We start from the raw sequence: 23,672 nt of genomic DNA, 5'->3' as shown, positions 1-23,672 counted from the left end.
CCTTGCCGGGGTCCGAGAGGCCCCTGCCCTGGTGCTGACTGTCCTTCGGAACACTGCTCCAGACCACCGGGCACACAGCCAACCGGGTCCTTCCAGGAACTTCCGAACTGTCCCACTCCGGACAGTCACCGCCGTCGCTGACCTTGCTGTTCTGGCCCTACACAAAGCTGGGCTCTCAGGCTTGCACGCTCTCTGCTCTGTCACCACTTCTTGCTTTCCTCCTTTTCCACTTTGCTTTCCTTCACTTTCACTTCTCTGTTGTTTACTCTAGCCCTTCACTGGACTTCACTCTTCCCCTGCCCGGGGCTATCTCCTGTTCACTCAAGCTCGTCCCTGAGCTGACTGCCTGACACTTCCTGCCTCCAGAGCTGTGATCTCCTTGGTGGGCGGAGCCAACCGCCTGGCCCACCCCCTGGTGTGAATCATCAGCCTCTGGAGGAAGGCAACAAGGATTTGTGGTTCAGCTTAGGTGTGCCTACCTGGGATGTGGGGTGTGGTGGTGTGTGACCTGTGTCCCCTGGCTTGCCCAGGGCGACACATTCCCCCTTAGCAAAACGCAGACCGTCCGCGGGCTGCCGTCCTACACCGGTTTTATTTTTCTGAAAAAGGGGTAACAGGGTTAAACAAAACATAAGCATTTTTTAATAACTTCTTCCCAAGACGGGAGGCACATTTCTTAAACGTTGCAACGGTTTACGGTTACGGTTTCCGCTCTCTCCCACCCAAGTAACCTGGCCCTGATGCTGCCCCTAAAACCCAGGCAGCACCCCTTGACCCACAGTCCAGCACACGGTACCCGAGCGGGATCTGTCCTTCCCTCCAGAGGGTAGCCACTGGTCCCTTTGGTGGCTGGGCCCTGGCCTGCTCCGCTCAGGGCCCTCCCTCCAACCTGCCTCTCCGGAGGCGGCACTGCGGAAAACGGTAACGGTAACCAACATATTTACAAGCCACTAACGTCTGTGGTTGCCCTGCAAGTTCACGGGCTTGTCCATGGATAGTTCCCATGCATTTTAAACGGTCCCCACGGGGACAACGGTGCCGGCTCCAGCCGGTTGTGAATCACAAAAACAAATCTGGTTACTGTTCGGTAATTATTTTTCTTCTTATCATTCAACTTTTAAACTTTTCAAACACAAGCACTCTTTACATTCCCTGACCCCTTTTACTCACAGAACGGTCTCCCTGTACCTAAGTGGAGGTCTACCTAGGTTGGAACGGGTGGACCTTCGGGGCCCGGTGTCAGTGGTGCTAGACAGTGGGGTAGAGGGAACAATCGGTTCCTCCTCCCGGCTATAGTGTGGAGCAGGCGGGGGCGTAGGGGAGCTGGGTACAGGTTCATCCCTGGGCACTGGCACTGGTTCTGGCTCACGGTTAACCACTTCCACTACTCCTTCATCCACGGGTTGTGGGAACAGTATCACTGGAAGAATCACCGCGCCGTTCTGTGTAGGCCAGTTTGCTGGGAAGTCACCCATTACCGTGTGGATTACCTCTGCTGCCTTCTCCGCTGGTGGAGGAACCGGTACTTCAGCCTCTGCCCTCAATGCTGGAGGGCACCTTTTTAGATGGTCCCGGGAAACTGTGGCCAGGGTGCCCCCTTGGTCACGACTGATCTGGTAGGCCTTCCCATCTTCCCATTCTGCGGGTTGTATGACGTAAGGGACTCGCTCCCACTGATCATCCAGCTTGTGGGCTTTCCTCTTCCGTTTCAGCACTACATCTCCTGGCTGGAAAGGATCCGCGGACGCCTTCTGATTGAACCGGTGCTCCTGCTGTTCTCGACTTCGACTGAGGTTTTTCTCCACATACTCCTGGATTTGCCAGTATTGTGCCCTCCTCCGGCTTTCCCACTCCACCGTCGAAGGGAGTGCTTCGGGGGCCTCCAACCCCATCTCCAGATCCACCGGCAGGCGGCCGGGCCGAGCCCTCATCAGATACGCTCCCTCTCAGTAGGCGGCTGATGAAACGCAGGTAACTCAATCTCCTCGAGGTCGTCATCCTCGCACCCCTCTTCGGACAGATGGGGCATCCGGGAGAGTGCATCCGCATTGATGTTGACGCGACCGGCCCGGTACTTTATGGTGAAATCATAATTGGCTAGCCGGGCTACCCACCGCTGCTCCAGCGCGCCCAACTTGGCCGTGTTCAGGTGCGTCAGCGGATTGTTGTCCGTAAACGCGGTGAATGTTGCTGCCGCCAAGTAGTGGCGGAACCGCTCCGTGATAGCCCACACCAATGCCAATAGCTCGAGCTTGAAGGAGCTATAGTTCTCAGGGTTCCTTTCGGTCGGCCGGAGTTTTCGGCTAGCATAGGCGATCACCTTCTCCTTTCCATCCTGGACCTGGGATAGGACCGCTCCTAGCCCCACGTTACTGGCGTCCGTGTGGAGGATGAACGGGCGCCCATAATCAGGGTATGCCAGGACCTCTTCTCCGGTCAAGGCCGCCTTCAGCTGGCAAAAGGACTCCTCATGCTTGTCCTCCCACGACAGTGGGGCTACAACGGGTCTTCCACCTTTGGTCTGTCCCATGAGGAGGTCTTGCATGGGGGCCGCCATCTTCGTGTATCCCTTGATAAAGCGCCGGTAGTACCCCACCAGGCCCAGGAACTGCCTTACTTCCCTCACCGTGGTTGGCCTCGGCCAGCTCTGGATGGCAGTAATCTTCTCAGGGTCAGGGGAAACACCATCTGCACTCACCACTTGCCCCAGGTACTGCAATCTGGGTTTCAGCAGGTGACACTTAGAGGGCTTCAATTTCATCCCATACTTGGCAAGGGACGCGAACACCTCGGCCAGGTGCTCCAGATGGGCTTTGTACGTCTCTGGGAATAAACAATCACATCATCCAAGTACAACAGGACGGTCTCGAAGTTTAGATGTCCCAGACAGCACTCCATCAGCCGTTGGAAGGTTCCTGGGGCGTTGCACAGCCCGAACGGCATACTATTGAATTCGCAGATCCCCATCGGGGTGGTGAAGGCGGTTTTCTCCCGATCTTCTGGGGCCACGGCCACTTGCCAGTATCCGCTGGTGAGGTCAAGGGTCGAGAAGTAGTTTGCAGTTCTCAGCGCAGCCAAAGACTCTTCAATCCGAGGTAACGGATAGGCATCTTTATGGGTTATCTGGTTGATCTTCCAGTAGTCCACACACATCCGCATGGTACCATCCTTCTTCTTGACCAGTACCAACGGAGCGGCCCAGGGACTACAGCTGTCCCGAATAACCCCTGCCTCCCTCATATTCCTCAACATATCCTTGGCACACTGGTAATGTGCAGGGGGAATAGGTCTATACCTCTCTTTGATAGGGGGATGTTCACCGGTGGGGATGTGGTGTTGGACTCCCTTAATCTGCCCAAAGTCTAGGGGGTGCTTACTAAAAACCTGTTCATACTCCTGCACCACCCTGTATACCCCTGCCCTGTGATGTGTAGGGGTGTCATCAGTGCCTACATGTAGCTGTTGATGCCACTCCTTTGTCTCCCCCTGGTGTGGGGAAGTGCTGGTGGTAGGTGGGAGTGTAGCTGGACTGGCTTCATGGATAGTGTGAGGGTCCAGGGTGAGCAGCTTGGCAATGGTGGCATACCGGGGAAGCCTGACTTCCTCCTCTCCACAGTTCAGCACTCTCACAGGCACTCTCCCTTTCTTCACATCCACCACCCCTCGGGCGGCCATTACAGTGGGCCAGTGCTCGGAAGGCAGGGGCTCCATCATTGCAGGGTAGTCACGCCCCTGAGACCCTACTGCTGCCCTACACCAGATCATCATCTCGCTCCTAGGGGGCACAGTCAATGGAGCAACATCCATCACTCTCACTCCACCAATCTCCCCTCCTGTTGAGCTTACATGCTGGCGGTACATCAGGGCTCGGATCTCACGCTGCACAGCCCTCTGCCGGCTCCCTGCCGCTGTGGCGGCCAGCTGTTGCAATAGGGACAACACATCAGTCATACAGTGCTCCATCACATTGGTTCCCAGCACTATTTTCGGGTTATGATCACTGGGCTCGTCCATAATCACAATCATACCCTGGTGTTGCAGTTCGGCTTGCCCCACTGTCATAGCCACTTGTTTATACCCCACCTGGGTCAATGGGAGTCCATTAGCGGCAATTAATGTTATACTATTGTCTGGGGGCGCCAGTTCGTCTACGGCCCAATACCGCTGGTACAACGTGTATGGTATGGTAGTTACCTGTGATCCAGTGTCCAAGAGAGCCATCACTGGTATGCCGTCCACAGCCACGGGGATGATAGGGCGGGCCCCGATATATCGGTCCCGCCAGTCCGGGGGGCCACGATGTTCTACTCCTGAGGATTGGCCCGGGGCCCCAGGGGTTGCTCATTTAACGGGCACTATCAGTAGTAATGACCCGGCTTACGGCACTTGTAGCAGATTGAGGGTCTGCTCCGCGGGTTGTTAGCACTTTTCCGCTGCATCCAGGGAACATCCTCGGGACTGTCAGCAAGCTGGATCTGTGCTGGAGGCTGAGGTCTGGTCAGAGGTTGTAGTGCAGCCAGGATTTTGGCAAGGTCTCCGTCCATGCGGCGGACCTGAGCTGCCAGTTCTTCCACTGTGCTGCTCGGGGCTGCAGGTGTTGGGGAGGTAGATTTGGCTGAGGCCGCCACAACGGGAGCCGTCTCGACGGGCCACGGGGCGGGTTCCAGACCTTCGGTTGCTGGGGGCTGTAGTGCTTTAATGGCCCGCTCCTTTAACACAGCAAAGTCCACATCAGGGTGTTCTAGGGCCCACAGCCGGAGTTGTTTACGATCCTCAGGGGACCTCATCCCCTGCGCAAATTGCTCCACTAACATCTTGTTGCTATCCGCCTCATTGATAGGATTCGCCCGCTTCAGCGTGCGGAGGGCGGTCTGCAGACGTAGAGCATAGTCCCGAATGCTATCCCCAGCTCGTTGCCGGCACTGGTAAAACTGCATCCTCAGCTCAGCTTCAGTCCGGGTCTCGAAGGCAGTCTGTAGCTTCTCAAAGATGGTGGCTACAGAGAGCCGGTCCCCCTCAGCCCAGGTCTCCGCTTCCTGCTCCGCCGCACCGGTTAACTGGCCTAGCACTATCGCTGCACGTTGCTTATCAGTCAGGGGGTACAGCTCTAGCAACGGGTTAAGCTTTTTACGGAAGGCCTGTAGGGCATCCGGTTTCCCGTCATACTGCGGTAGCCAGGCAGCTCCGGGCGCATAGGGCAAGGAAAACGGCATGACCTGAGCGAGCGTGGGGGCCGCGGCACCTCCCGCCGGTACGGCCGGGACCTGGGCAGGTCCATTCCCATCCGCGGGTGCCGCTGCGGCTGCGACCACCGCTCCTCCAGCGGCTCCGTCGGGCGCAGACATCTTGTTTCCGTCCCCCTTAGCTCTTTCCGGCCCCTCCTCTCTCGGGGCGGGGTTTTGGCCTTCGCGCCTCTACTGCTCGAGAAGACGCTCGAGCGGGAACTTTTCGCGCCAAAGATGGCGGCTTCTGAAATTTTTCTGCCGGATACCTCCGGCGGTAACAAGGCGCACCTCTACCAGACGGCAGAGCGGTAAGATCCTGTTCGTGACGCCAAGTTGTCGCGGGCGGGGAGGAGGGTGTCAGCACACTACGCTCACCCCTTCTGCTCGGGTCCGGCAGCTGCTGCTCAGTGGTGGCTCGAGCGGTGGGCCGGATCCCGGGGGTTCTCGAGCGGCACTCCTCGCCCGTGAGTGAAAGGGGGGTTTTGGGATGTTGGGATAATGTCCGTGACGCCACCCACGGTTGTGGTGATGTGTAGCACCACCGCTGCTCAATGCGGGGATCCCGGGGATGGTGATGGGGAGCAGCCAGGTGTTGTGTTGCCCCTCCGTGGGTAGGGGTTGGTGATCCCGGGGCCCGGTGATGGCTTGGGAGGTGCAGGGCTTGGTGGGCGCAGGGACGCGGGGGCAGCGCTGTGCCTTGCGGCACTGTGGTACTCACTCAGCCTGAGACTTGGACACAGTTTGTACGGTAAACCAAACGGCTGGTAGGACGGTCCCACAGACGGCTGCTTTGCTTTCCCGGTAGGTGACGGTGATGTCCCTCTTCCTTGCACCTGTATGTACGGATGGTTGCGATGGGTCCCCACCGGTAACCCGCTCCCCGGCTTCAAGCTGGGCCGGAGGAGCACTACACTTTGCCCGCAGGCGCTGGCCCTCAGAGACTGGTGCCCTGGCGGTGGCGGTGCCTCTGTTGTACGGGTTGGGCTGTTGCCTTCAATCGGGACTTGGTTGTTGGGGGAATCTACGTCCCCTTCACTGACGGATTCGGCAAATTTGGCGACTCCTAGCCTTGCCGGGGTCCGAGAGGCCCCTGCCCTGGTGCTGACTGTCCTTCGGAACACTGCTCCAGACCACCGGGCACACAGCCAACCGGGTCCTTCCAGGAACTTCCGAACTGTCCCACTCCGGACAGTCACCGCCGTCGCTGACCTTGCTGTTCTGGCCCTACACAAAGCTGGGCTCTCAGGCTTGCACGCTCTCTGCTCTGTCACCACTTCTTGCTTTCCTCCTTTTCCACTTTGCTTTCCTTCACTTTCACTTCTCTGTTGTTTACTCTAGCCCTTCACTGGACTTCACTCTTCCCCTGCCCGGGGCTATCTCCTGTTCACTCAAGCTCGTCCCTGAGCTGACTGCCTGACACTTCCTGCCTCCAGAGCTGTGATCTCCTTGGTGGGCGGAGCCAACCGCCTGGCCCACCCCCTGGTGTGAATCATCAGCCTCTGGAGGAAGGCAACAAGGATTTGTGGTTCAGCTTAGGTGTGCCTACCTGGGATGTGGGGTGTGGTGGTGTGTGACCTGTGTCCCCTGGCTTGCCCAGGGCGACACATAGCCTTATACTCTTCACTTGGGGAAGTTGCTTGCTCAAGAGTGCATGTGGCTTCAGACTACTGTTGCTGTATATTCTGAAGATTCCCTCTCAAGATAAGTTGTTGTTTTTCCTTTTTCCCTTTTTGCTGGTTATTTTTGTGTTTGTTTTTCCCTCCGTGGATTGGTGGGTGGTGGGATTTAAGGTGGCTTTACACGCTACGAGATCGCTAAAGCGATCTCGTTGGGGTCACGGAATTTGTGACGCACATCCGGCCGCTTTAGCGATCTCGTTGTGTGTGACACCTATGAGCGATTTTGAATCGTCGCAAAAACGTTCAATATCGCTAATCGGTGACATCCCCCCTCTTCCCAATTATCATTGCTGCTGCAGTAACAATGTTGTTTGTCGTTCCTGCGGCAGCACACATCACTATGATTCTGGTACGTATAAAAACTGTCACACACGTACCAGAATCACTGACGTGTGAAAGAGGACTTACATGGGGCAAGAACCTCAAAGGCTTAAGGGGCATCATCAGACCAAGGTTGCGAGGGCTCCATATTTTACAGTGACCAAAAGTCCCACGACCCTCTAACCATTGAAATCAGTAGAGGGGGAAGTTTTGCAGACGAGAGATGAAATAGTTAACCAAAAAGACAAGACCGGTTTATGAAAAATAGTTTTTGGAATTTTTTTTTTTTTATTTGCCTTGCATACAATCCAGAGGTCAGACGGGCCATTTTTCCATTGAAAGCTCAATGGCGCTGTGTATTTCTGTGGCTAATTGTTGGAGCTCTGTAAAAAGGTCTGGGATTCATAATGGCTTCAGACAGAATGGTCCACACCTGTGCGCCGGCGGACAATGGCTGGTTTATCTCACATATGTTTCCCTCTCTACTGTCCATATTCAAGCCCCGAATTCAGGCACTACCGAAACAATGATTCCCCCGAACACTCGACGGATGTGAAACAATGGTGAGCCACATGGGAAACACAGAAAAAGCAGCGCAAAAAATGTAGTTAAAAAAAGTTTGTAAATGTCACGATGCGTAAAAGAATAATTCAGGACTAAATTATTATTAGTTTCTTTATTCAAACCATATTAGTAAAATTTACTTAAAAAATGTGTCCATGGCTATGAAAGTCAGAAAAAAAACTTTTTACAGTCAAATATAATACTTTCAAGAACTTTACATTAGTGATTACACCAGAAAACTGTGAATAGTTGCAAAATTTCCTATACTCCATACACTGTGTATACAGCTGGAACAGCACAGCTTCATATACTGAGTACAGAGCTGGAACAGCACAGTTTCATATCCTGAGTACAGAGCTGGAACAGCACAGTTTCATATACTGAGTACAGAGCTGGAACAACACAGCTTCATATACTGAGTACAGAGCTGGAACAGCACAGCTTCATATACTGAGTACAGAGCTGGAACAGCACAGCTTCATATCCTGAGTACAGAGCTGGAACAACACAGCTTCATATACTGAGTACAGAGCTGGAACAACACAGCTTCATATACTGAGTACAGAGCTGGAACAGCACAGCTTCATATACTGAGTACAGAGCTGGAACAGCACAGCTTCATATACTAAGTACAGAGCTGGAACAGCACAGCTTCATATACTGAGTACAGAGCTGGTACAGCACAGCTTCATATACTGAGTACAGAGCTGGAACAGCACAGTTTTATACCCCGTATGTACAGAGCTGGAACAGCACAGCTTCATATACTGCGTACAGAGCTGGTACAGCACAGCTTCATATACTGAGTACAGAGCTGGTACAGCACAGCTTCATATACTGAGTACAGAGCTGGAACAGCACAGTTTCATATACTGAGTACAGAGCTGGAACAGCACAGCTTCATATACTGAGTACAGAGCTGGAACAGCACAGCTTCATATACTGAGTACAGAGCTGGAACAGCACAGTTTTATACCCCGTATGTACAGAGCTGGAACAGCACAGCTTCATATACTGAGTACAGAGCTGGAACAGCACAGCTTCATATACTGAGTACAGAGCTGGAACAGCACAGCTTCATATACTGAGTACAGAGCTGGAACAGCACCGTTTCATATACTGAGTACAGAGCTGGAACAGCACCGTTTCATATACTGAGTACAGAGCTGGAACAGCACCGTTCCATACCCCGTATGTACAGAGCAGGAACAGCACAGCTTCATATACTGAGTACAGAGCTGGAACAGCACAGCTTCATATACTGAGTACAGAGCTGGAACAGCACAGCTTCATATACTGAGTACAGAGCTGGAACAGCACAGCTTCATATACTGAGTACAGAGCTGGAACAGCACCGTTTCATATACTGAGTACAGAGCTGGAACAGCACAGCTTCATATACCGAGTACAGAGCTGGAACAGCACAGCTTCATATACTGAGTACAGAGCAGGAACCTGCGGGGTCACACGTAGCGATGTGTGCTGCCGCAGGAATAAAGAACTACATTTCCTTAATATCAGCAACGATATTTGGGAGGAGGGGCGCATGTCACCGATGAGCGATTTTGAACGTTTTTGCGACGATTCAAAATCGCTCATAGGAGTCACACACAACGAGATCGCTACAGCGGCCGGATGTGCGGCACAAATTCCGTGACCCCAACGACATCGCTTTAGCGTGTAAAGCGGCCTTTAGCCTCATAAGAAAAAAATACAAAAGTCACAGATAAGGCCTTTAAATGATATACAGTTAACTAAATACTCGTTTGGTAAAGCTAAATACAACCATTTGATGTCTTCGGTAGACAAATATATATTTTTCTCTTTACGTGATGTGTTTGTTGTAGATAATCACATGGTAAATGACGAGATGAGTTATCCTTCGAAGCCTTTCATCTGCAGCATTTATCAATGTTGTGTACGGTACAAAGTGGAGACATATTTATCTCATTTTACTTATGATATGAACATAATAAGGAGATGGAGCGCGTCATGTGTACACGACCAGAGCTCGCTTCCTAGAAAAAGGGAGAGGTAAATTGATTGTATAATTATCCCATCCAGAAGGAAATAGAATGTAATTGTGGCGTTTCCGCAGTTCATCCAGTTTCTCTATTGTTTTCATATTCCTCCGAATTGACTGAAACTTCATCACCGTCATATAGATCAGAAAAAAGTGGCTAATATCTTCCAAAAACAGCACCACCCCTGCCCATTGGTTGTGTGCGGTATTGCAGCTCATCCCCATTCACTTCAGCGGAAATGAACTGCAATACAAAAATGTCACGCTAGGTATGGGGAAGTACCAAGCGAATGGTGAAAGGGAAGGATGAGATGGTGACCCCTGACCAAGCCTACCACTGGCCTCTGACTTCCCTAACCACCCTTTATAGGTTCCGCACCAATGCGCCGAGCTGGATACCTAACCCTGGTTGACCATGAAATAGACCCTAGGTAGGGAATGGATGGGATGAGCACTTAGTCAACCCCATTAAACGCTAAAGAAGACACAGGAGTCACAAACGGGGAGAATAAATGTGCCGCCCCCTTGTCAGCAGCCGTGCTGCTCGGATCCGGACCCGCGGTGGCGCGAGGGGCGTCTGGATCCGGGGGTCGTGCGGCCACTCAAATGAAGGGGGTATTTACAGGGGATTGTGTTTAGAGTTTGTGACGCCACCCGTGGTGTGTGGTAAGGTGGAGTACCACTGCTGCAGTTGGGAGTAAACGGGAGCGATGGAGTGGGGCAGCCTGGTGTTGGGACCCTCCACGGGTAGGGGGGATGCCCCGGGACTCGGTGATGGTGTTGGTGTACCGCCCCGGGGCTCGGCCGGCTGCCGAGCCGCTCGGATCCATGCTCGTCGGTGGGTGGCTCGAGCTCCTCACGGACCCGGGGGTCATGTCGCTCTGAAAGGGGGGGTTGGCGCTACACGTAGGGACTTCGGTGGGGAAGTCCACGGCCGGAGCCGCGGTTGTTTGTAGGGGATTTGAGTTCGTGATGCCACCCACGAGTTGTGGTGAATGGATGGACACCACCGCTGCCGTTGACTAGGCTCCCGGGGACGGTGTTGCACAGCTTGGTGTTGACCCCTCCGTGGGTAGGGGGATGATGGTCCCAGGGGCCCGAGGGAGGTGCCGAGGCGGGGGATTGGATGCGTGCTGGCGGCCCGAAGGCACTGTTGTACTCACTATCTCAAACACGCTGGAGTCTCTGGTAAACCAAACAAGATGGTGGACGGTGCCCGCAGCCGGCTGCGGTTTTCCCCTTTTCAGGTTGGTGGTTTCCGCCTTTCTCCTGCACCTCACTTTTGTAGAAATGATGACTCCTATGCCTGAGCAACGATAGTCCGCTCCCCAGCCTGGTGTGTGCCGGTAGAGCCCTCTTGCCCGCATACGCTGGCCCGTCGGGTCTCTATGCCTGGGCGGTGGCTTTCTACCCTTATGGTTGGGCTGTTGTCTTCAGTCGGGTCTTAGGTGGGAAAGGGCCTAAAGTCCAGTCCTCAATCAGTTGATTTGACTCAGCCCAGTTGTTTCTGGGCCTCGTACTGGGTCTGAGTACCCCTCCTGGTGCTCCGATTTCCAATCGGCTCCCCGGTTCGGTACCGGCGGGCCACCACCCATTCCCAGTCCTTACGGTTCCACTGGCTGTAATCCCACCACCGTCTGCCTCCTTGCCAGAGGTGACTGGGCTCCAACCCAGACACCTAGTGTAGACTATGGCAGACCTGGACATAGGTCTGCACTTGAACTTAATTCTACTCCACTCCACTGTCAAACTAGACTACTGTTTTTCCCGCCTCAGGGCCTGTGAACTCCTCGGTGGGCGGAGCCAACTGCCTGGCTCTGCCCCCCCTGGTGTGAACATCAAACCCGGAGGGAGGTGACAAGGTTTTTGTAGGTTGGCTGCTGTCACCTTATTAAGGGGAGAGGTGTTTGTGTAAGGCCTACCTGTGACTACCTGGCTAGTCCAGGGTGTCACATTGGGTAGTACCATTGAGTGAAAAGGGGTCACTTGCGTACTCACTCAGACTATAAATCTGACACCGACAACTGGGTAAACCAAAGTTCTGGACACTGCTGCCGCTGAGGGGAGCTAGTTTGGGTCCCGTCCCTGATGGTGCTGCCTGGTGATCTGTGACCTTCTTTCTGGCACTAAGTTCACTTGCTTGTTTGCCCCGGTAGTGTGGAACTAGTTGGGTCCCGCTCCCCAGTATGGCTAACTGTGGTAGCTTGCTCTCAGGGTTCATGCATGGGATTTTCTGGACGTTTCTGTGGAAAGTTCTATCCACCCTCGTTGCACTAGTACCCCGATTTTGGAGCAGGTGGAGAGCGGATCTTGAAGGCTCCATTCTCGTTGGGTAAATTGTCAGGTTGCCTGAAGCTACTCCCTGACCTAGGATCCACATACCCCGTCGTGCCCTGGTCCCAGCCCGGTGATGGTACAAGGCCGCTGGCTGTCTGCCTCGACAGTTCTGTGCCCCTTGTCATGATCCCCTGCGACCGGGGGTCCAGTTCCTATTAGGGCCCAGACCACCGTCTGCTACCTAGTGGCTTCTAAGGAGCCCGCCTCCTGACCTCCTCTCCTTCACTTCCAACACTTCACTGTCTCACTCCTGATACTCCTGACCTCCCCTTAACCAACCCCCCAAGTGGGCGACCCTATTCCACTCAGGCCGTCCACTGGTGTGTCTGGTGGGTGTGGTGCAGAGTGTACCTAGGACTTTACTAGCTGTTGTCGGCAACACCATGTAGTTGGGGACCCATAACCAAGCAGGAGGTGGATATTGCACAGAAGGGCAGATTGCACAATACCCTGTGACGACCTGATAGGTTATTTGTTTATGTGACGCCCTGGACTATCTCCAGATGACTCAGGGAGAGGAACGGCAACAACAACAAAGTTTCTCTAGGTGAATACAAGCCGACTGCTTGCACTGAAGACTTGTTAAGGGTATTAGAGCTATCATGAGCACAAAGTAAGGGGGAATGAGGGTATTTAAAGACACAAAGGGAAGTGCTGACGATTAACAGCTGAAAAGGCGATGAAATCTGCAGGGTCCTAATGAGAAAGGGATAAACCCTAAGCAGGGAAAAAGGGAAAGTCAGAGAGCAGCTTGTGTAGCCAAAATCTGCGACAGCTGGAAAATACAGGGCTGGTTATGCGTGACACAAACACAAACAATAGGCAGGTGTAGCTCTTTTTCTTAAGTAAATGATCAATGTTTTCTTTAAGCACCTCTAACTTTTATTAATTATATGACTTGTATCCTGCATTTTCACTAGTTTTGCCCTCTGCTTGCTTTATCTCTTCATTTACAATTAACTCTGAGCTGGTGGAAGAAGACTACGTGTGTGTTACGTCGCCACCGGAGTCTGCTCCAGCGACTTCTGCTCCGATCGCCAGGCGACGCCGTGTTCCTGCCATGGATGGTGCTGGTGATGGGAGAGGAGTCGATGCCAGCGGCACCGGTGGGCGCAGGCTCCGATCATCCACTGGGCTGGGTTATCTTGGGATCTGCAGTACCGCTGGCTGACTGTGGGTGGCGTGTGTCTTCCAGCTGAAGTTGCCAGTGTTCAGCTACAGCCAATGGGAAGACACCACACCCTTCTTATTTCCCCTCCTGTCTGCTGACCTCTGCCAGAGATAGTTCTGATTTCCTGGCTCCTGGTCCGCCCTATTCTGTTTTGTGATTGCTGTGTGCTGACTTCTGCGTGTTTTCTGACTACCCTTCTGCCTGCTGTTTATGCACCTCGCTGCCCGATCTGGATTTGACCTCTGCTACGTCTGCTGATTACGTCCTTGCCTGCCGATTGTGTCCCTGTTCTGCTATTCCTGGTTTGACCCTGCCTGACGACTACTCTCATCGGACTGCAGCCTTCCACAGGTAGTGATCTCCAGGGCCCTGTGTAATGCCAAATCCCTGTATAGGGGTTAAAGGGTTTCAGGGTTCTGGGGGTCCTGCTTGGTGAGTGGCTTCCCTCTAGTCTGTCCATTACATCCCACCTGAGTCTGTTGATCTAGGTAGGCGTTACATTGTGCTGGGATTTCTCACTGTACTCAGGGATGGATTCCTGCTCTTCATTCCTTTTTTTTTTGCCCACAGAGATAAGCAGCAGCATGGAGGACATTACACTACAGTACTGAGCTGTCTGAATGCGAATCCAGCTCTGGAGTGAGGTAAAAGACTTGTAAGAAACCTCAGCATGATCTTTCTGTGTTTCCCTCTGCCTGTTTCTTCTCCCTGCTCCTTATTTCTCCTCCTTAGTCCCCACTCCACAGAGTTTATTGAAAGTACAGTTTCATATTAAGTGCCCTACATGAATGGAGAAACCACTTTGCGTTCACGCCACCATTCCACTTATTGTCCGTGGGGCTGCTCGTGGCAGCTGAGCGTAGCATTCGGCTATCTATGCATTACATAGTTGTGATCATTACCACTAATACAACATCAAAATTGTATTTAAGCAAAAAAATGAACATGAAAAAAAATTAGTGACCTATTGTTAAATCAGGCTTTTATTTTAAAATGTATTTTTTATTTATGATACTGACTTAAAAAAAAAAATCTTGATTAATATTTATAAAAAAGAAGTCTGAAATCTTGCACTTTTCACACTGGCCGCTAAATATTATACTAAGCCGACACTAACTGTTCTGTACTGTTGAATTTTCAGCAGTGTCATTATCATCACAGACAGGATTACAATCAAAGATAACAGCTCTATATACAATAGATATAAGAGGATCTACCATTCACAATAGGTGATGTCACAGCTCACCTTCTCCTCCTGTACAATGACTGATAACACCTCTATATTCAATAGATTTGAGGATCTACCAGTCACAATAGGTGATGTCACAGCTCACCTTCTCCTCCTGTACAATGACTGATAACACCTCTATATACACAATAGATTTGAGGATCTACCAGTCACAATAGGTGATGTCACAGCTCACCTTCTTCTTCTCCTGTACAATGACTGATAACACCTCTAAATACAGTAGATAACAGGATCCACAATTCACAGATGATGTCACAACTCACCTTCTCCCCCTGTGTAATGACTGATAACACCTCTACATACAGTAAATAATACAGGATCCACCATTCACAATAGGTGTTTTACAGCTCACCTTCTCCTCTTTCTGTATAATGACTGATAACACATCTATATACAGAATATAACAAAGGACTCACGAATCACAATAGGTGATATCACAATAGGTGATATCACAGCTCACCTCCTTCTGTAGAATGACTGATAACACCTCTATATACAGTAGATAACACAGGTTCCACCATTCACAAAAGGAGATGTCACAGCTCACCTTCTCCTTTTACTGTATAATGACTGATAACACAGGATCCACCATTCACAATAGGTGGTATCAAAGATCACCTCCTCCCCCTTCTGTACAATGACTGATAACACCTCTACATACAGTAAATAATACAGGATCCACCATTCACAATAGGAGAGGTCACAGCTCACCTCCTCCATCCCGGATAAGAGCATGCCCAGTTTATACTTCTATACAAAGGGATAGGGTTCTGAGTCAGCCTTCTGCTGCTGTCCAGGGTAGAACACAGGAACGAGGAGTCTAATACTAGGCCTAGTGGTGAATGTGAATATTTCAAGATTTTTTTTTATAGACATACCTTCTGTTTTTCGTCGTTATCGGCGCCCATATCTGCTGTTAGTCATCTATCTGAGGGTGTCTAGCACTATCGTCACACATACATTACCAACATGGCAGGTCGGGGCCCCATTTTGGATCCAGGGTCCCGGTACAGATGCCATCGAGGGCCCATTACTAGGGCGATTTTGTTATGGCCTACAACTAGGCGTCAAAAAGCGTCCTCCATCGTTGAGGTTATTAACCCTTTCCCTGATGTGGCACATCTTCTGGGGGGCACCATCGGAGGGGTTTATTTTGCTATTCAGGTTTCTCCACCTGTTTTTTTTTTTTTCTATATTCAGAGAACGATTTCTTTCTGTCTGGCTAAAAGACCCTGCTATTTACCCAAAAAAACAAGTAGGTACTGTGGAGCGTCTCAGTCGCCCTCTTTGTTTGCGTCTCCTGCATTAGGTGGGGTTTTTTTTCCTTCAGAGACCAGATGCACAGGACTCGACAACAGACAGTCCCGGGACCATCTGTGCGGTGATGGTGGTGGTGGTGGGGGGGAGATGTAGGGAGTCAAAGAAAGGCTGTTTGTGTAAGTCGTGGGAAACCTACTGCTCGGTCTGCCAGTGGGCCGCATGAATTGAACTAATTGAGGTTTATACTCCCGAGCTGGCTGTGGCCTAGTCGAGGCATAATCCTTCATCAGCTGCAGTCGCGGGCAGTAATTGGAGCTTATTACAAGGATGGGTCTCCCTGCAGTGATGTCGAAACCGAGAGGCTTTTCTCTCTAATTACCGCCTCTCAATAGGGATGGGAAAATAGGGTTCGGGGGCTAGAGACTTGTGCTGGGAAGAGGAGGAGGACCCATTGATGTAGCCCCTGCCGGCCGGGGCCTAGACATCTTTTATCAAGAAGAACAACATTGTAGAATATATAATGAACTCTAGTTGTTGGTAATTAACCCCCCGAAACAGAACTGCTGAAGCTCATTTACATTTCTGGAGAGACTTTCTCACGCTGGGACGTATTAGGAAGTGTTTTAGAGAGTGGTCATCACCTCGGCCTAGTCCTGACAAGACCCCTGCGACACCCGGGGACACCTGACAGGAGGGGGCACTAAATATATCCACAGAATACAGTAATCCCAGTAATGGAGAGGAATCGTCTGGCAGTCGGAGGGTCGTCTGCTATCTGCTGCGTTCATGTTATGTTATCTTGGTTGGAATATTGTGTTTCATTACTGTATACAAGGGGTCGGGAACCTTTTTTGGCTGAGAGAACCGTGAACTCCACACATTTTAAAATGTAATTCCGTGAGAGCCATACTCACCTTAGGGGAGCGGCGGTGGTGGAATCGGGGTAGGCGATGCTGCAGGCACGGAGGAGGGAGTGTTGCGGCTGAAGAGCATCAATGTGCAGAGGGTCGGCGATACTGCTGCGTGCTCCTGGTGTGTCACGGTGGTGGGCGCCATTGATCTGCCGGCAAGCTGCTTTGTATCTCCCGCAGTTGACGAGATCAACTTCAAGAAAATGGCTACGGCGCATGAGCAGATCAACACGATGGACTGCAAAAAAATGGCTGCAGCACATGAGAAGATCAACACGATGGACTGCAAGAAAATGGCTGCGGCGCATGAGCAGATCAACACGATGGACTGCAAGAAAATGGCTGCGGCGCATGAGCAGATCAAGACGATGGACTGCAAGAAAATGGCTGCAGCACATGAGCAGATCAACACGATGAACTGCAAGAAAATGGCTGCAGCACATGACCAGATCAACACGATGGACTGCAAGAAAATGGCTGCGGCGCATGAGCAAATCAACACGATGGACTGCAAGAAAATGGCTGCGGCGCATGAGCAGAGCAACACGATGGACTGCAAGAAAATGGCTGCGGCGCATGAGCAAATCAACACGATGGACTGCAAGAAAATGGCTGCGGCGCATGAGCAGAGCAACACGATGGACTGCAAGAAAATGGCTGCGGCGCATGAGCAGAGCAACACGATGGACTGCAAGAAAATGGCTGCAGCACATGAGCAGATCAACACGATGGACTGCAAGAAAATGGCTGCAGCATATGAGCAGATCAACACGATGGACTGCAAGAAAATGGCTGCAGCATATGAGCAGATCAACACGATGGACTGCAAGAAAATGGCTGCAGCACATGAGCAGATCAACACGATGGACTGCAAGAAAATGGCTGCGGCGCATGAGCAGAGCAACACGATGGACTGCAAGAAAATGGCTGCAGCATATGAGCAGATCAACACGATGGACTGCAAGAAAATGGCTGCGGCGCATGAGCAGAGCAACACGATGGACTGCAAGAAAATGGCTGCGGCGCATGAGCAGAGAAACACGATGGACTGCAAGAAAATGGCTGCAGCATATGAGCAGATCAACACGATGGACTGCAAGAAAATGGCTGCGGCGCATGAGCAGAGCAACACGATGGACTGCAAGAAAATGGCGCAGAGTCCTATCTGCGCACGTGCTGCCTCTGCAGCCATTTCTTGAAGTCGATCTTGTCAACTGTGGGAGACTTAAAGCAGCCCACAGTCCGCCGGCTCGCGACCGCGACACCCCACAAGCTCGCAGTATTGTCGACCCTATGCCACCACTGCCGCCCCGACAAGCCATATGCGGTATGTAAGACGCACCCCCAGTTTTGGAGGAAAAAGTGCGTCACACAAACAGGAAAATACGGTATTTTTTTAATTAAAGATTTGTCTGTGAGCCAGATTCAGCCATCAAAAGAGCCACATCTGGCTCGCGAGCTATAGGTTCCCGATCCCTGCTATATACAGTGCCTTGCGAAAGTATTCATTTTTCGTGTTTCGCGACCTCACAACCTGGAATTCCACACTGGTTTTTTTTTTTTTTTAATAAAAACTGAGGGGAAAAAAAGCGCAAAATAGGATCTTACCAGATATTATAGGGAGATAGACATAGAGAGACACTCACCTAAAAAGGTTGTGTAAGTCTATAAACCCGAGGTAGTGGCAGCTGCCGCAGCCCCACATGGGCTAAACTTCAAATGCTGGAGAGGAGAAGGGGGGTTAATGCCGCCGAAGTAATAGACTGTTGAGTTGATAAATTCTTCTTTATTTTACAGGTCTACATGTTTCAGAGGTCAGAGCCTCCTTCATCTGGACAAAGGAAAAATCAATAGGTTTTTTTGAGGGTTTGCATCAGTCTATTTAATGAAGATGAATACCGTATTTTTCGGATTATAAAACGCATTTCTCGTCCCAAAAAATTGGGAGGAAAATGGGGGGGTTCGGATCTTATAATCTGGTTGTAGCTTACCAGGGGGTGGGGGAGCAGGGTCAGATGGAGGTGTCAGGAGTAGAGCGATGCTGCGGATGTCCTGGCGATGCAGGAGCCATCTCCGGTGATTAAAGGGAACCTGTCACCAGATTTCGGCCTTCTAAACTAAAACTAGCACCTTAAGCAGCGCCTGTGCTCCATCTATAAAGGTATAAACAACGGGAGAACGAGAGTAAAGTGCAAAAATGTACATAATTTTTATTGAATACACAACAAGACAAATATTTCATTAAAATGGTACACTACCAATATCCTAGGGATGCCGACATATAGGATTAGACCACTTTAAATAGCCAATCCAATGAGTCAAAGAATTAACTAGTAAATATCTATGTAGATGGCGGCTAATAGCCTAAAAAGGTCAAAATAGTTGGAAAAATTCACAGAAAAAAGGGGCTGCTGAATGAGAAGTAAGATATAGTCAGATCAAACCGTGGTTACCCACCATATAAGGGTGGGGAATCAAGGTGATCCCGCTGGCTGTACTGTTACTAAACACTAGTGCACAGCAGAATAAGGATCCACATGAAGTAATCATATAGCACAGGTGTGCAACTTGAAAAAATTCTCTTACCTAAAGTGCTGAGGTGCAGAGTAAACCAATGCAGGAAAGCCAGCCATATAAACAAGCAGTCCCTATGAAGTGTAGGAAGGCATCCCTAAGGGCATCCTGGGGTCTCCATCCGACGCGCGTTTCGCGAGGATAGCTTTATCAAGGTGGAAAACCAAAGTAAGTTTACTATATGAAGTGTGCTATATGATTACTTCATGTGGATCCTTATTCTGCTGTGCACTAGTGTTTAGTAACGGTACAGCCAGCGGGATCACCTTGATTCCCCACCCTTATATGGTGGGTAACCACGGTTTGATCTGACTATATCTTACTTCTCATTCAGCAGCCCCTTTTTTCTGTGAATTTTTCCAACTATTTTGACCTTTTGAGGCTATTAGCCGCCATCTACATAGATATTTACTAGTTAATTCTTTGACTCATTGGATTGGCTATTTAAATTGGTCTAATCCTATATGTCGGCATCCCTAGGATATTGGTAGTGTACCATTTTAATGAAATATTTGTCTTGTTGTGTATTCAATAAAAATTATGTACATTTTTGCACTTTACTCTCGTTCTCCCGTTGTTTATTCCTATAATGAGTAGTGCTGGCACCTCCCCTGCCTAAATTAGGTAGGCCTGGTGCTTACTATTTAATGGCTCTTGATGTGAGTTATGTTTTGTCCATCTATAAAGGTGCACATTACTTCCTGAACCCCCCTGTAGACCTGAACCCCCTGTAGACCCCACAAATACCTTTATAAAAAGTCTCCCACCATACATGTAAATTTTCTGGTCTGGTCCGATGGGCATCCTAATCTGTGCCTCCTGTCTCTACTCTCACCGTCCACTTGTTCTGATTGATGTGGATGACGCTGTGGGCGCCATCCACATAGGTGGGCAAAATCTTGCACCTGCGCAGCCATATTCCCAGCTTGCGCAGGTGCACTTCGAAAACATAGGTGCGCCTGTGTGAACCGGCAAGTTCTCTGCACAGGAGCGAGATTTTGCCTGGCGATGTGGATGACGTCACCCGCTTCATCCACATCGCCAGGCAAAATCTCACATCTGTGCAGAGAACTTGCCGGTTCGCACAGATGCACCTATGTTTTCGGCTCTGCCCGCAACAGTGCAGAGCGAAGTGCCAAGAGCTCATCTGCGCATGTGTCGCCTCTGACCCATTGATCTTTTAGCAATGGACTTAAAGAAAATGGCACCTGGAGGCGGCGCATGCGCAGATGAGATCTTGGCTCTTTATTAAACTGAGATCTCAATGTGCGCATGCGTTGACGCCGGGCGCCATTTCTTTGGAGCCCGCACCACGGACTTTTTATTAACTATAATCTTCGAGGATGGTTTTTGCCTCACAGCGCCCGTAGCATAGCCGAGACACCTGTCGCACCTACTCCACCACCGCTGCTGCCTCCCTGTGACCCCGCTCTACATCCGCTGCCTTCCCCCTGGAAAGATCCAACCGAATTATAAGACGGACCTCATTTTCAAAAAAACTTTTTTTTTTTTTACCATTTTTCTTTTTCTAAATTTGGGGTGCGTCTTATAATCTGGTGCATTTTATAAAATGAAAGATACGGTATATGCTGGAAGACAGTGCAAAAAATAGGGTCTTATCAGATGATAATGTGGAGCCCTTCAGGTGCGGTGCAGCAGTGTATTACCCTTAGGGACTCCACGGGATGGGACGGTCTGGTCACAGGTAGGGAACCTTCGTTTTGGGATTCGTCGTGACGCCACTCTCAGAATTGCGGTCAGTGCGGACCGCCACTGCAGGTTAAGGGATGCCTGGGGCTGATGGTGGGTGCAGTAGGTTGTAATAGCCTCCTGAGAGTAAGGCAAGCCCCAGGTCCCGGTGTATGTGGGTGGGACCACAGGTCGCAGAATGACTCAAACACAGTCCAAGAAGTCTTTTAACGTGTTTACTCACTGTTTAGAGGTCACGGTGAGATGCCCGGGCGACACTGTGATAACCAGGTGGAACCAGGAATTCCAGGAGGCCGTTCTGAGGGTAGCTGTCCGCTCGCCCTCCTTGCACTCTTTCTGTTTTAGGAGGATCCTTTGCTTGAAGCGTGGTAGGACCCCTCCAGGGAAGCTGTTACCACCCTGCTCCCCTCTCTCTGGCTCGTCTGCCGGCAGCGTGGCCTTGGTGGGATGGCTTCTGGCCCTGTCCCCTTATGGGCCTGGTGATTGCTGCTTGGCTCAAGCTCTGTGTAGTCGTGGTGAGGGCATGAAGTACCCCCCCCCCACCTGTAGGTTAAGCAGCTCTGGATGATCTGCTGCCTGTACTGGGGACCTAGTTCCCCTTGTGTGCTCGGATACCAGGATCTCCGTACTCAGCCACCCTTCTCTCTGGATGATTTTCAGGCCGACCCACGGTACTCCTTTCTCCCCCGCTTTCAGCTACTGCACTCCTCAGGACCTGTCTCACACTCTAGAGCTCCTCTGCTCCCTTCCACACACTTCAACTTCTTCCTCCAGACTCCCCTCTTTTCTCTCTCTCTCTGCCCTGCTTCCTAGCAACCAGCCCCTGAACACACCCCCAGCTGGGAATTGAAAGTTAACTCCTTCTGGCTACCCAAGGGTCCCCTCTGGTAATGTGGGAGGCCTGGTCACTATATGTTTGTGTGTGCACCTCATCCTGGCCTTTGGAGATTACCTGGAAGCATTGCTCCCGCATGGGTGCAATACTCTGTGGTGCCTGACCAGGTCAGGGGCGCCACATTCCCCCTTAGTTATCATCAGCACGTCCTCGGGCTGCAAAGACAAGAGAAAAAGGTAAATAGAAACTTTTCCCACACAGGGGCAATTATTTACATTTAAACATACCAGGTACCATTTCACCACCAACCACCCACATGTCCGAAACCCACCCCAAAAACCTCCAGGAGGTAGGTCGCCGGTCCTTTTGGTGACCAGGTCTGGGCCATCACATTCCCCAGACCTTTCCTCCAATCTTCCTCTCCTGAGGAGAGTGGTGTAAGGTAGGCCCCATAAACAGGCGTACCCGCTTCCGAGTGTTGGAGGGCAGGCCCCATAAACAGGCGTGCCCCCTTGTTGGTGCAGAGCCATGCCCCTCAACAGGCAGACCCTGTGGTTGGTACCAAGGAGGTAACTTTTTACAATGCAAGAGTTTGTGGTTAAAGCCAGTTCATAACCGATGGTCCATTTTTAAAGTGCACGTAAACTAGTGCAAAGAAAACATTTTAAAGAGGTCTCACAATAGTCCTTGTGGGCACATTTCACTTAAACGTTACTTAACTGTAAACAGGTTAAACATTACCTTTCATACCGTCACTTTGAACTAAACTGTACTTTCTCTATAGCGTAATGGGAGCTGACCAAAGTTGCTGCGGGTTGATCTACGCAGTACTATACTGTCATCTGTCTGAGGTTGTATCCTCCCACCCGATGTATGTGTCTCGATGTGAATAATAGGTGTACTAGGTATTGATACCAATGCATGGTCTTCTGCTTCAGCTACATTTGGCTCTTCCAGGTTCTGAACAGGTTCTTCTGGGTCTCTTACTTCTCTAGATTGAGGGAATGTAATGACTGGAATAACTACTGCTCCATTGTATTGAGGCCAACTTGCTGGGAAATCTCCAAGTACAGTATGGATCATCTTTTCTTTTGGTTCTTGAACTGGCAAAGGGTTGGGAATTTCTTCAGGGGTTCTTAGTTGTTCAGGACATTTCTTTAAGCGATCTCTAGAAACGACAGCTGTTGTTTTTCCTCCATCCTTGCTGATACGGCATGTCTTTTCATTGCTAAGCGTCGATGGCAACACAGTATAGGGTTCTTCTTCCCAGTGATTGTCAAGTTTATGATGTCTTCTCTTTCTCTTGAGAACTATATCTCCTGGCATCAAAGGAACAGCAGGTGCTTTTCGATTGTAGGCCTTTTCTTGTTTCTCACGTTGCTGAGTCAGGCTTCGCTCCACACACTCTTGTACTTTCTTGTATTGGGCTTGGCGGTTGGAATCCCAATCAGCACCTTGTAGATGGTCTTCAGGGGTCTCAACTCCCATTTCCAAATCTACTGGCAATCTCCCTGGTCTGGCCCTCATCAGGTATGCCGGTGTGCAGTTCGTGGAACTCACAGGGATGTTGTTATACATGTCCACTAGATCGGGCAGCTTTTCCGGCCACTGACTTCGTTCTTCTAGTGGGAGCGTCTTCAGAAGGTCGAGAATGATGTGGTTCATCTTCTCACACATGCCATTGGTCTGGGGATGGTAAGGCGTAGTACGAATCTTCTGGCAGCCGTATAGGTTACAAAACTCCTTAAACACTTCAGCTTCAAAGGCTGGTCCTTGGTCAGTGAGCACTTGATCTGGATAGCCATGTGGTCGA

Source organism: Anomaloglossus baeobatrachus, chromosome 4 (genome assembly GCF_048569485.1).
Source record: "Anomaloglossus baeobatrachus isolate aAnoBae1 chromosome 4, aAnoBae1.hap1, whole genome shotgun sequence".
In the NCBI taxonomy this organism is placed as follows: Eukaryota; Metazoa; Chordata; class Amphibia; order Anura; family Aromobatidae; genus Anomaloglossus; species Anomaloglossus baeobatrachus.
The sequence above is the reverse complement of the archived record's forward strand: the minus strand, read 5'-3'. Positions refer to the sequence as shown.